Below are 12,124 nucleotides of genomic sequence, written 5' to 3'. Positions count from 1 at the left end.
CTTCAGCCAGGTCACGATCTCGCGGTCCGTGAGTTCGAGCCCCGCGTCAGGCTCTGGGCTGATGGCTCGGAGAATGGAGCCTGTTTCTGATTCTGTGTCTCCTCTCTCTCTGCCCCTCCCCCGTTCATGCTCTGTCTCTCTCTGTTCCAAAGATGAATGAACGTTGAAAAAAAAAAAAAATTAAAAAAAAAAAAAAAAAAAAAAAAAAAAAAAAGATCTGGAATGGCCACAACTATCTTGAAAAAAAAAAAAAAGACAAAGTTGGAGGACTCATAATCCCAATTTAAAAACTTGCTACATTGCAGCAGCAATCAATGCACTGTGATAGTGTCATAAGAAGTGACAAACAGGTCTATATGGAACAGAATCTTTGGTCCAGAAATAAACCTTTATATTCACTGTCAATTGCTTTTTGACAACAGTACCAAGACAATTCAATGGGAAAAGAAGAGTCATGTCAACAAACAGTGCTGGGGCAAATGGATATCCACAAGCAGAAGAATGAAGCTGAATTCTTACCTCGCAACTTCTGATCTTACACCAAAAACAACAATCAAAATGAACCACAGATCTTAATATAAGGTCTACAACTGTAAAAGTCTTATAAAAATGTTTATAAAATTATAAAGTGTCCATGTAAAAAATGTGTATATGAATATTCATGGCATCATTATTATTAATATCTAAAAAGTGAAACCAATCCAAATGTCCATCAACTGATGAATAAACAGAAATGTAGTATATTCATATAATGGAATATTATTCAGCAATAAAAAAAATCAAGTGCTGAGATATACTTGCAATATGGAATAACTTTGAAAACACTGTGCTAAGAAGCCTGCCACAAAAGACTATATACTGTTTGGCTCCTTTTGTAGGATATGCCCAGTATAGGCACATCTGCAGAAACAGAAAGTAGATTAGTATTGTCTAGACCTGAGGAGTATGGGGCACCTGGGTGGCTCAGTCGGTTAAGTATCTGACTTTGGCTCAGGTCATGATCTCATGGTCTGTGGGTTCAAGCCCTGCGTCGGGCTCTGAGCAGACAGCCCAGAGCCTGGAGCCTGCTTTGAATTCTGTGTCTCCCTCTCTTTCTGCCCCTCCCCTGCTCATGCTCTGTCTCTGTCTCAAAAATAAATAAACATTAAAAAAAGAAAATTTTTAGAGCTGGTGAGTGTGGTGGGGGATGGTTGGCAGTAATGGGGAGTTACTGGTAATGGGTATGGGTCTCCTTTCGAAGGGACTAAAATATTCTAAAATTAGGTTGTCATGATAGTTGCACAACCCTTGAATGCATTAAAAACACGTACACTTTAAATGAGTAAAATGTATGGTATAAGAAATACATCTCAAGAAAGTTGTTAAGAACTTAACTTCGAAGCATGATCCACTATATATAAATTCTGATCCTGGAAGAAAGGGAACTTCTCCGTGTTCTTACCTTGTGTGTCTGTGTCACGGTTTGGGAATTCTTGCAATATTTCAAACATTTTCATTTTATTTAGGCAAAGGACTATTAATTAGAACTCATAAATCATAATTTATAAAATTGGAAAGACTCAGAACTGTTCACTTAGTACTATATAAATCTAAAAGTTGGGGGGTGTCTGGGTGGCTCAGTAGGTTAAACGGCTGGCTCTTGATTTGGCTCAGGTCATGATCTCACCATTCAGGAGTTCAAGCCCCGTGTTAGGCTCTGTGCTGATAGTGTGGAGCCTGCTTGGGGTACTCTGTCTTCCTCTCTCTCTGTACCCACCCCGAAAATAAATAAATAAACATTTAAAAAAATCTAAAAGTTGAGAGAAAGATATGTGCCATGTAGGAAAAAAGAGAATATAAATCTTTACAATGCAAAAGTAAAAGAGAAATCATCTTTATATTATCTATGACCTTCTTCCAATTTTTTTTATTAAAAAAATTTTTTTTACATTTATTTATTCTTGAGAGAGAGAGAAACAGAACACGAGCAGGGGAGGGGCAGAGAGACAGGGAGACATAATCTGAAGCAGGCTCTAGACTTTGAGCTGTCAGCAGAGAGCCCAACATAGGGCTCCAACCCATGAACTGTGAGATGATGACCTGAGTTGAAGTTGGACACTTACAACTGAGTCACCCAGGTGCAGCGACCTTCTTACAATTTGTAAAAGCAGAGCTCAGCTGCCCTTTCATCTCAAATTTTAATCTTTCACCATTTCTTCTTATTTTTCTGCTTACTAACTACTGCTGCTAAAATGTTTGGTATATTGACATTAGCTTAATATATACCACAAAAATGAACAATAAGGTACCAGAAAAAAAAATTAATGAACTTGCAACTTCTGTGTGACCATATAAGAATACGCATAGCACTAACGAAGTATTATGAGCTTACTACTGGAAAATTCAAAGCAAAGTCTGCTAAGTTATAAGCACTTCTGAATCCCTACATATACACTGCAATAGAAATAATAATATAAATTCTGAGATTTGAAATAAAAAAAATCCAGTGGTTCAACCATGAGGAACAGGAATCAGTTAATCTAGTCAAAGAAAATAAAAGATCTATAAATAGTCTAGGGAGATAAGAGTATAACCAATGTAACTTTTTTGAGGTGTCTGGGTGGCTCAGTTGGGTAAGTGTCCAACTCTTGATTTTGGCCCAGGTCATGATCTCATGGTTTGTGAGATTGAGCCCCGCACTGGCTTCTGCAGTGCAGGGCCTGCCTGGGATTCTACCCATGCCCTTCCCCCTCCCCCCGGCCTTCTCTGCTTCTTACCTTATCCTGCATGTGCACATTACTTTCTCTCATAATAAACATTTTATGAAAAATAATGTAACTTTTCATTTTTTCTCCCTAGTTCATCAGACAAGTACAAGTGTACCTCAGAGATACTGCAGGTTCAGTTCTAGGCTACAATAAAGTGAATGTAGCAATAAAGTCAAATGAATTTTTTTTTGTTTCTCAGTGCATTTCTAAGTTACATTTGGACTATATCATAGTTTATTAAGTGTGCAATAGCATTATGTCTAAAAAAGTACATACTTCAATTAAAAAAAACCTTTATTACTAAAAATGCTAACCATCATCTGAGCTTTCAGCAAGCTGTATAACCACTGATAATGGATCACCATAACAAATATAATGAAAAAGTTTGAAATATTACGAGAATTACCAAAATGTGACAGACAGACATAAAGTGAGCAAATGCTGTTGGAAAAAATGGTGCTGACAGACTTGCTTGACACAGGGTTGCCACAAACCTTCACTGTGTAAAAATGGCTGTAACTGCGAAGTGAAATAAACTAAAGCACAGCAAAATGAGGTGTGCCTGTAATCAGGTTTGTCTACCGGTTTCTTGAGAAATAGCTCAAAATTCATTTTAATGTCACATAGAGTGAATTTATTTGAACCCACTGCATTGAAAAAAGAAAGGAAACTTGTTTCTTTTTTAAAAAAGCAAACTAATAAATGGCATGCATTCATTTGGTATAGAGTATTAAAAAAAATGCCTATGCTTTCTCAAGTAAGATGTCCCCCATATAGTCAAGGTATATATAAGACAAGTAGTAGTTTAGCAGGAGCCAAGAAGTACAAGAGCATAAGGTAACATAAAGAACCATGAACAGCCAAGACTGGCTGGTATGAACTGAGCTCTGGACTAAAGAGTCTAGTCCACGCACTAGAAAGACACTAAGGAAAAAAAAATCAAAATTTTACTTTAGAAATATTATTCTGGTGGTGAGGACTGTTTAGATGGGGAAGTCAGGAGATGAGAGCCTATACTTAAGAGAGTTGTTATAACTCTCAATACTTACTCCATCTTTGGCTCACTATCTTACTCATGTTTGCTTGTGGCTATGTGTTCAGGGCCCCTTGGAGGTTAATATACATTCCTTAGAAATGCTTGCCAAGGCTGAGATGGCTTGTTTTGGCCTCTCATGAATCTGTTAGAGAGAACATTGTCTTTCCCTTCCCTGATGCACAGGTGGTATCACGAGGTCTAATTAAAGGTTAGCTGTTAATCAGGTGCATGCAAACAATCTAAGGGCTTGTGAACCCTCTGATCTCACTACAATGCCCTACTGCATGTCTCTTCGTTCTATAAAATTTGTGGACTAAGGTCTGGACTTTGCAGAGAATAACTATGCAGCTGCTGTGGACTGTCCTCTGCCTGATCCCCCGTGTCAGTAAGTTACCCCCCCAAAATTCTGTGTAAACTGTGTGGAGTTGCCTGCTTTGTTTTCCATTCCCAAAGGGCCTTGTTAATTTGGGGGATACTTTACCACCCCACTCCCCCACCTTCTAACACTCTCTTAAAAGTAATAAGAACATGAATCAAGGGGTTGGGGGCAAGAGAAGCAAAGGAGAGACAGAGGAAGGGCAAGGGAAAGGAAATGGTCAAGTTTAGGTGACTGATACGATATTTCTAAACATAACCAAGAAAATTATGAGAGGATTTGATTTGGCAATGAAATGGTGACTTTGAAATGGTAATGAGGAAGCAGGTAAAAATCTGTAACAGGCAGATGCAAAATTATGACTGAGAATTGAGAGACAGGAGGAGTACATGGCAAGAATGGGGTTGAGAAGGTATGAGAGATATCACAATGAGAGGGATAGCTATGTTACGGGGTTAGGAGGTAAAAGATGAACCAGTGAAGACAAACTTGGAATAATAGAAAACTAGGAGTTGAACAAGGTAATTATAGTGTTACAGAAGCCAGGGGAGAAGAACATTTTAGAGAAGAGACAATAGTATTAAATTAGGGGATATAATACTCAGGGGGGTTTTAGGGCAGTGAAACTATTATATAGGATACTGTAATGGTGGACACGTGTTACTAATTTGTCAAAATGCATACAATGTACAACACAGAGAATGAACTCTTCATGTAAACTATGGACTTCCGTTAATAATAATATATCAATATTGTTTTAGCAATTTTAACAAATGTTACCACAAGGATACAAGAGACAGAGAAAATTATGTGAAGGAGGAAAGAGGGTGTGTGGGAACTCTGTGCTTTGTAATCAATTATTTTGTAAATCTAACTGCTGTAATCTTTTAAATCTTTTAAAATGCTTATTAAATTAACTAAATTTAGTTAATCAGATAAATCAAAGGGCCTGGTGAGGACTGAGAAAACTTTAGACTTGATGGTCAGGATACTAACCTTCAGAAGGATAGTTTCTGTAGAGCAGTGAGGTCTGAGAACACATGATGAGCAAGACAGCAAAAGAGATATGATTCCTGCCCTCAAGGACTTGACCATCTAGTACCAAAGATAAATTATCATGGGGAAGAGTTAGGATACAAGAACTCACAGATTACCTAGAGAGTTATTATAACTATCTTGGAAAGAAGTAATAAAAATATCTAAGAAATAATAATAATATGGTGTGATAAATGCTATGACAAGGAAGTGTTACAGGGGTCTGTGAGAGCACATCGAAGGTCCAAACATGACTACGGAGAAGGTAAAGAGTTAGGGGTAGTTTAGGGAAAGGATTTAAAAAAAAATGTTTAAACTGAGGCTAAAAAAATCGATAGGAGCTATATACTCAGAAAAATTTTATACCCTAAGACTATTTCATTGTTAAAAAATAATAAAACTTCTTAAAAACTGAGAACAAACTGAGGGTTGATGGGGGGTGGGAGGGAGGGGAGGGTGGGTGATGGGTATTGAGGAGGGCACCTTTTGGGATGAGCACTGGGTGTTGTATGGAAACCAATTTGACAATAAATTTCATATATTGAACAAAAAAATAAAATAAAATAAAATAAAAAAATAATAAAACTAAGACAAATAACATTCAATTCTAGAAGAAAAAGAACAATATAAAACTTATAAATTAAGAAATAATAAACAAAAATTAATGAGTTAAAAAATAGAACATAGGGGTGCCTGGTGGGCTCAGTCAGGTAAGTGTCCAACTCTTGATTTTAGCTGAGGTCATGATCTCATGGTTTGTGAGTTGGAGCCCCACATGGGGCTCTCCATCCTGCTGACAGCGCCGAGCCTGGTTGAGATTCTCTCTCTCCCTCTCTCTTGGCCCCCATTTGCTCTCTCTCAAAATAAATAAATAAATTAAAAAAAAAAAGGGCTCTCCCTTCTAAAAAAAAAAAGACATAATAGAATATAATAAATGAGAAACTGTTTCTTTGGAAAGATTAAGTAGATTATGTGTATCAAGACAAGAAAGCCCACTGTAATCATGGTACATAATTAATTACAACTCTAGTTTAAAAGTTAGAAAATGTTTAAAAATCATAAACATAATAATTTGTTATTGGATACACAATATAAAAAATATATAAACTGTAGTAACATAACCTAAAATGCAAGGAAGAAGTAAAAATCTAAAGTTTCAGTATGCTACCTATCAAGTTCTAATCAGCTTCAAATAAGACATTATAAATATAACATATTTTATATAAGCCTCATGGTAACCACAAAGGAAAATCCTGTAGTAGATACACAAAAAATTATGACAAAGGACTCAAACATACTACTCTAAAAAGTCTTTAGATCACAAATGAAGACACCAGTAGAGAAAGCAAAAAACAAACTATCTACAAAATGGAAACAATGAAAAAATGGCATTAGTAAGTTTTTACCTCTCAATAATTACTTTAAATGTTAATGAATTAAATTTGCCAATCAAAAGACAGAATGGCTGAATAGATCAGAAAAAAAAAGTGAGTTCCAAATGATATGCTGCTTACAAGAGACTCATTTTAGCTTTACAGACAACACAACACAGAGTATGAAAATGAAGGGATGGAAAACAATATCTTAAGCAAATGGTAAAACAACAAAAAGAAGCAAAGGTTGCTATATTTGTAGACTGTGTGTTAAAAACAGTAAAAAAAAAAAAAAAAAAAAAGAAAGTCACTACCATAAATGGGTCAATCCGTCAAGACAAAACAATTATAAATATTTATGCATCCAACACTGAAGCATCTAACTATATAAAGCAAATAGTAACAGTAAAGGGAAATAAACAGCAATACAGTAACAGCTGGGGACTTTAACACCCCACTCTCAACAATGAACAAATCATCCAGACAGGAAATCAAGCAAGAAAGTACATTTGAACAGTACTACAGACCAAACAGACTTAACAGATATATATAGAACATTCTGTCCAACAGTAGCAGAATATATATTCTTCTTAAGTGCACATTCATTCTTCTCAAGTGCACATGGAAAATTACAGGCCAACACGATCTAGGACAGATCATGTGCTGGAACACAAATCTCAACAAATTCAAGAAGATAGAAATCTTATATCATGTATCTTTTCCAAACACAAAGGAATTAAACTAGAAATCAATAAACAGGAGGAAAGCTGAAAAATTCACAAATACATGGAAACTAAATGACACACTCCTAAACAACCAATGGGTCAAAAAAGAAATCAACAGGGAAATTAAAAATATCTTGAGACAAACAAAAAAGGAAATACAACAAACCATAATTTATAGAATGCAGCAAAAGTAGTTTCAAGAGGGGAGTTTATAGTGATATATACATACATCAAGAAAAAAGAGAGGCGCCTGGGTGGCTCAGTCAGTTGAGTGTCTGACTCTTGATTTTGGTGCAGGTCATGATCCCGGGGTCATGGGATTGAGCTCTGAGCTCCACGCTGGGTTCTGCGCTGAGCACAGAGCCTGCTTAAGATTCTTTCTCCCCCTCTGCCCCTCTCCCCTGTTTGTGCTCTCTCTCTCTAAAATAAAAAAAAAAAAAAAAAAGAGATCTCAAATGAATAACCTAACTTTACACCTAAAGGAACTAGAAAAAGAAGAATAAACTAAGCCTAAAGTTAACAGAAGAAAGGAAACAATAAAAACTAGAGCAGAAATAAATGAAATAAAGAATAGGAAAACAGAAAAAATGATCAAAACCAAGAGCTGGTTCTTTGAAAATATGAACAAGATTGGAAAACCTTTAGCTAAATAAACCACAAAAAAGAGGACCTGAATGAATGTTATAAACAAAGAGGAGATATTACAACTGATACCGCAGAAATGCAAATGATCGTAAGAGATTATGATAAACTACTATATGCCAAACGATTGGACAACCTAAAAGAAATGGTAAGTTCCTAGAAATGTACAACCTACCAAGACTTAATTATCAAAGAACAGAAAGTCTAAACATGTAAGCAGATGGAAGCAGTAATCAAAAACCTTCCAACAGGGGCGCCTGGGTGGCGCAGTCGGTTAAGCGTCCGACTTCAGCCAGGTCACGATCTCGCGGTCCGTGAGTTCGAGCCCCGCGTCGGGCTCTGGGCTGATGGCTCAGAGCCTGGAGCCTGTTTCCGATTCTGTGTCTCCCTCTCTCTCTGCCCCTCCCCCGTTCATGCTCTGTCTCTCTCTGTCCCAAAAAAATAAATAAACGTTAAAAAAAAAAAAAAAAAAAACCTTCCAACAAAGAAAAGCCCTGTACCAGATGGTTTCACTGTGAATTCTACTCAATAATTAAAGAAGTAATACCAATCCTTCTCAAACTCTTCCACAAAAGTGAAAAGGAGGGAATACTTCCAAATTCATTTTATCAGGAGAGCACTACCTTGATACCCAAGCTTGTTAAGAATACTATAAGAAAAGAATATTACAGGCCAACATCTCATGAGTTCAGATGCAAAAATTCTCAACAAAATACTAGCAAACAGAATTCAACAGTACATTAAAGGATCAAACAACATGATAAAGTAAGATTCATCCTCTGGATGCCAGGATGGTTCAACACATGCAAATCAATAGATGTAATACATCACATTAACAGAATAAAAGATAAAATTCACACAATCATCTCCATAGATGCAGCTAAAGAATTTGACAAAATTCAATATCCATTCATGACAAACACTCTCAACAAACTGGACAGAGTAGGAATGCACCTTAACATAATTAAGGCCTTATCTGACAAGCTCACAGCTACCATCATACAGAGAAAAACTGAAAGATTTCTTCCTAAGAACAGGAACAGATCAGGGTGCCCACTCTCATCACTCTTACTCAATATAGTACTGGAAGTCCTCGCCAGAGCAATCAAGCAAGAAAAAGAAATAGAAAGCATCTGAATTGGAAAGAAAGTAATACAATTATCTCCTTTTGTAGATGACATGACCTTATAAGAAAATCCAGAAGATTCCATAAAAAAACTGTTAGAACTAGTAAACAAATTCAATAAAAATGTAGGATACAAAAATCAGTCATTTTTCTATATACTAACATTGAATTATCTGCCAAAGAAATAAAGAAAATCTCATTTATAATAGCATCCAAAAAATTTACTTAGGAAAAAATTTAACCAAGATAAAAGGTTTTCATAATGTAAACTTTAAGACATTGATGAAAGATATTGAAGAAACAAATAAAGAGAAAGATAACCTGTGGTTCATGGATTAGTATTAAAATGTTCATTTGATCCAAAGTAATCTACTGATTCACTGTAATCCTTATCAACCCAATGGCATTTTTCACAGAAACAGAAAAACTATACTAAAATTCATATGGAATCACAAAAGACCCAAGATAGTCAAAGCAATTCTGAGAAAGAATAACAAAGCTAGAGGCATCACACTTACTGATTACAAATTATATTACAACACTATAGTCATCAAATTGTATTGTAATAAAAACAAAGATCAATGGAACAGAACTGACAACCCAGAGATAAACCGATGCATAAACAGTCAACTAATATTTGACAAGGGATCCAAGAATACTCAATGGAGAAAAGATAGTCTCTTCAATAAATGGTATGGAGAAAAACAGATATTCACATGCAAAAGAATGAAACTGGACTCCTACCTTATACCACTCACAAAAACTAACATGAAATGGATCAAAGACTTAACATAAAACTCCTAGAAGAAAAATAGAAGGTAAGCTCTTTGACATTGGTCTTGGCAGTGATTTTTTTTAGATATGAAAGCACAAGCAACAAAACCAAAACTCCAAACCAAAACCAACACAAACAAGTGGGACTACGTCAAACTAAACAGCTTCTGCATAGCAGAACAGATGATAAACAAAACGGAAAGGGAACCTACGAAATGGAAGAAAATATTTGCGAATTATATATATGTATCTGATAATGGGTTAGTATTCAAAATATTAGTAACTCATATAATTCAACAGTAATAAAACAAGTAATGCAATTAAAGTGGGCAAAAAAAGAAAAGAGGACCTAAGAAAAATGGCCAAGGACTCAAAGAGATATTTTTCAAAGGGGATATTCAAATAGCCAACAGGTACATGAAAAGGTGTCCAGCATCACTAATTATTGGGGAACTGCAAATCAAAACCACAGGGAGATACCGCCTCACAACTGTTAGAATAGCTATCATCAAAAAGACAAGAGATAACAAGTACTGGCAAAGATGTACAAAAGAGACAACCCTTGTACACTGTTGGTGGGAATGTAAATTGATGCAGCCATTATGGAAAACAGTATGGAGGTTCTTCAAAAAATTAAAAACAGAACCATAATCCAGCAATCCCACTTCTGGGTATATATCCAAAGGAAACAAAATTACTCTCTTGAAGAGATATCTGCATCCCCATGTTCACTGCAGCATTATTTATAATAGCCAATGTGTGAAAAACAACCTGTCCATCAACAGATGAATGGATTAAGAAAATGTGGTATACATGTACAGTTAACCCATGAACAACAGGGGTTTGAACTGTGTGGGTCCACTTATAAACAAAAATTTTTCAATAAATACAGTGCAGTGCTATAGATATATTTTCTCTTCCTTATGATTTTCTCAGTTAACATTTTTCCTATAGTTTAAAGAGTACAATATATAACACATACAACATATAACACATATGTCAGTTGACTGTTTATGCTATCAGTAAAGCTTCTGGTCAACATCAGGCTATTAGTAGTTAAGTTTTGGGGGAGTCAAAGCTGTATACAGACATTCAACTGCACGAGGACAGGAGTGGGGAGAGTTGGTGCCCCTGACCCGTGTTGTTCAAGAGCCAACTAAATAATGGAATTCAGCCATAAAAAAAAGAAAGAAAGCCTGCCATTTGTGACAATTTAGATGAACCTTGAGGGCATTATGCTAAGTGAAATAAGTCAAAGAAAGACAAATATTGTATGTTCTCTCTTATATGTGGAATCTGAAATACTGAACACATAGAAACAGAACAGATTGGTTCCAGGGGTGGGGAGGGGGTAAGGGGCAAAATTGGTGAAGGTGGTCAAAGGGCATAAACTTCCAGTTGTAAGATGAATTCGGGGGAAGTAATGTACAGCATGCTAACTATAGTTAACAGTACCGTACTATATATTTAAAGGTTGCTAAGAGAGAGGGTTTTTTAAAGTTTTCATTACAAAAAATAATTGTAACATGTAACTAAAATAGATGTGTTAACTAACCTTATTGTGGTAATTGTTTTGCAATATGTATATTTACAAATCATTATGTTTAAACCATAAACTACCAAAATGTTGTATGTCAATTCTATCTCAATAAAGCCAGGTTGAAAAACTTTGAAGGATAATATGGGAATACATAAATTAATTAATTTTTTAAAAAGAGAAAAAAAAAAGTCCAACAAAAATAAAAGGAGAAAAGGAATAGGACAGAATTATGATACTATTACCTGCTAGTATGCGTTTTGAAAGTCTCAATGAAAAAGAGTTTTGTAAAAAACCAAAAAGATAAAATACATTGAAAATGACCCAAGAGCTAAAAGAAAACCCAGAGACTAATAACGAGACAAATGGGAAGAATTAGAAATTTTACTAATTGTTCTAAATTTTCAAACAACAGATAATATTCATTTCATGAACCTGGCTATAGCCTTAATTCTAAAAACATAATAAGAACAGATAAAAATTTAAACATAGAATATGCTTAGAAGTGGACTATACACTAATTCAAAATGAAAATCTAGTATATTTAACATAACAGGAAGTCAAATGACCCAGTAGGGTTTATCCCAAGAATGCAAGAATTACTTAGTATTATCAATGCAGTGGTTTTAAAGTACATCAATTAGTTAAGAAAGCAAAACTATATGAAAATTTGAATAGATGCTGAAAAAGATTCCTTTAACAGGATGTCCACTCTCTCTTACAATAACTACTGAACACTGTAGTGCAAGTTCT

At 35.3% G+C, this 12,124-nt stretch overlaps 1 protein-coding gene across 11 annotated transcripts in view; it reads right to left on the bottom strand.

Moving 5' to 3' along the window:
• RALGAPA1 (Ral GTPase activating protein catalytic subunit alpha 1) overlaps window positions 1-12,124 on the bottom strand; it is a 271,674-nt gene that overhangs the window by 72,865 nt on the left and 186,685 nt on the right. Inside the window, exon 36 of one of the 11 annotated variants that reach the window (XR_015252424.1) lies at window positions 5,156-5,254. The exons of the other annotated variants lie outside the window; for them this stretch is intronic. The gene's annotated coding sequence lies outside the window, so the exon portion shown is untranslated. The remainder of the gene's footprint in view (window positions 1-5,155; window positions 5,255-12,124) is intronic. 11 annotated transcript variants of the gene reach the window in all.

Source organism: Puma concolor, chromosome B3 (assembly GCF_028749965.1).
Source record: "Puma concolor isolate L17-30 chromosome B3, mPumCon1.1.hap2, whole genome shotgun sequence".
NCBI lineage: Eukaryota > Metazoa > Chordata > Mammalia > Carnivora > Felidae > Puma > Puma concolor.
The sequence above is the reverse complement of the archived record's forward strand: the minus strand, read 5'-3'. Positions and strand labels throughout refer to the sequence as shown.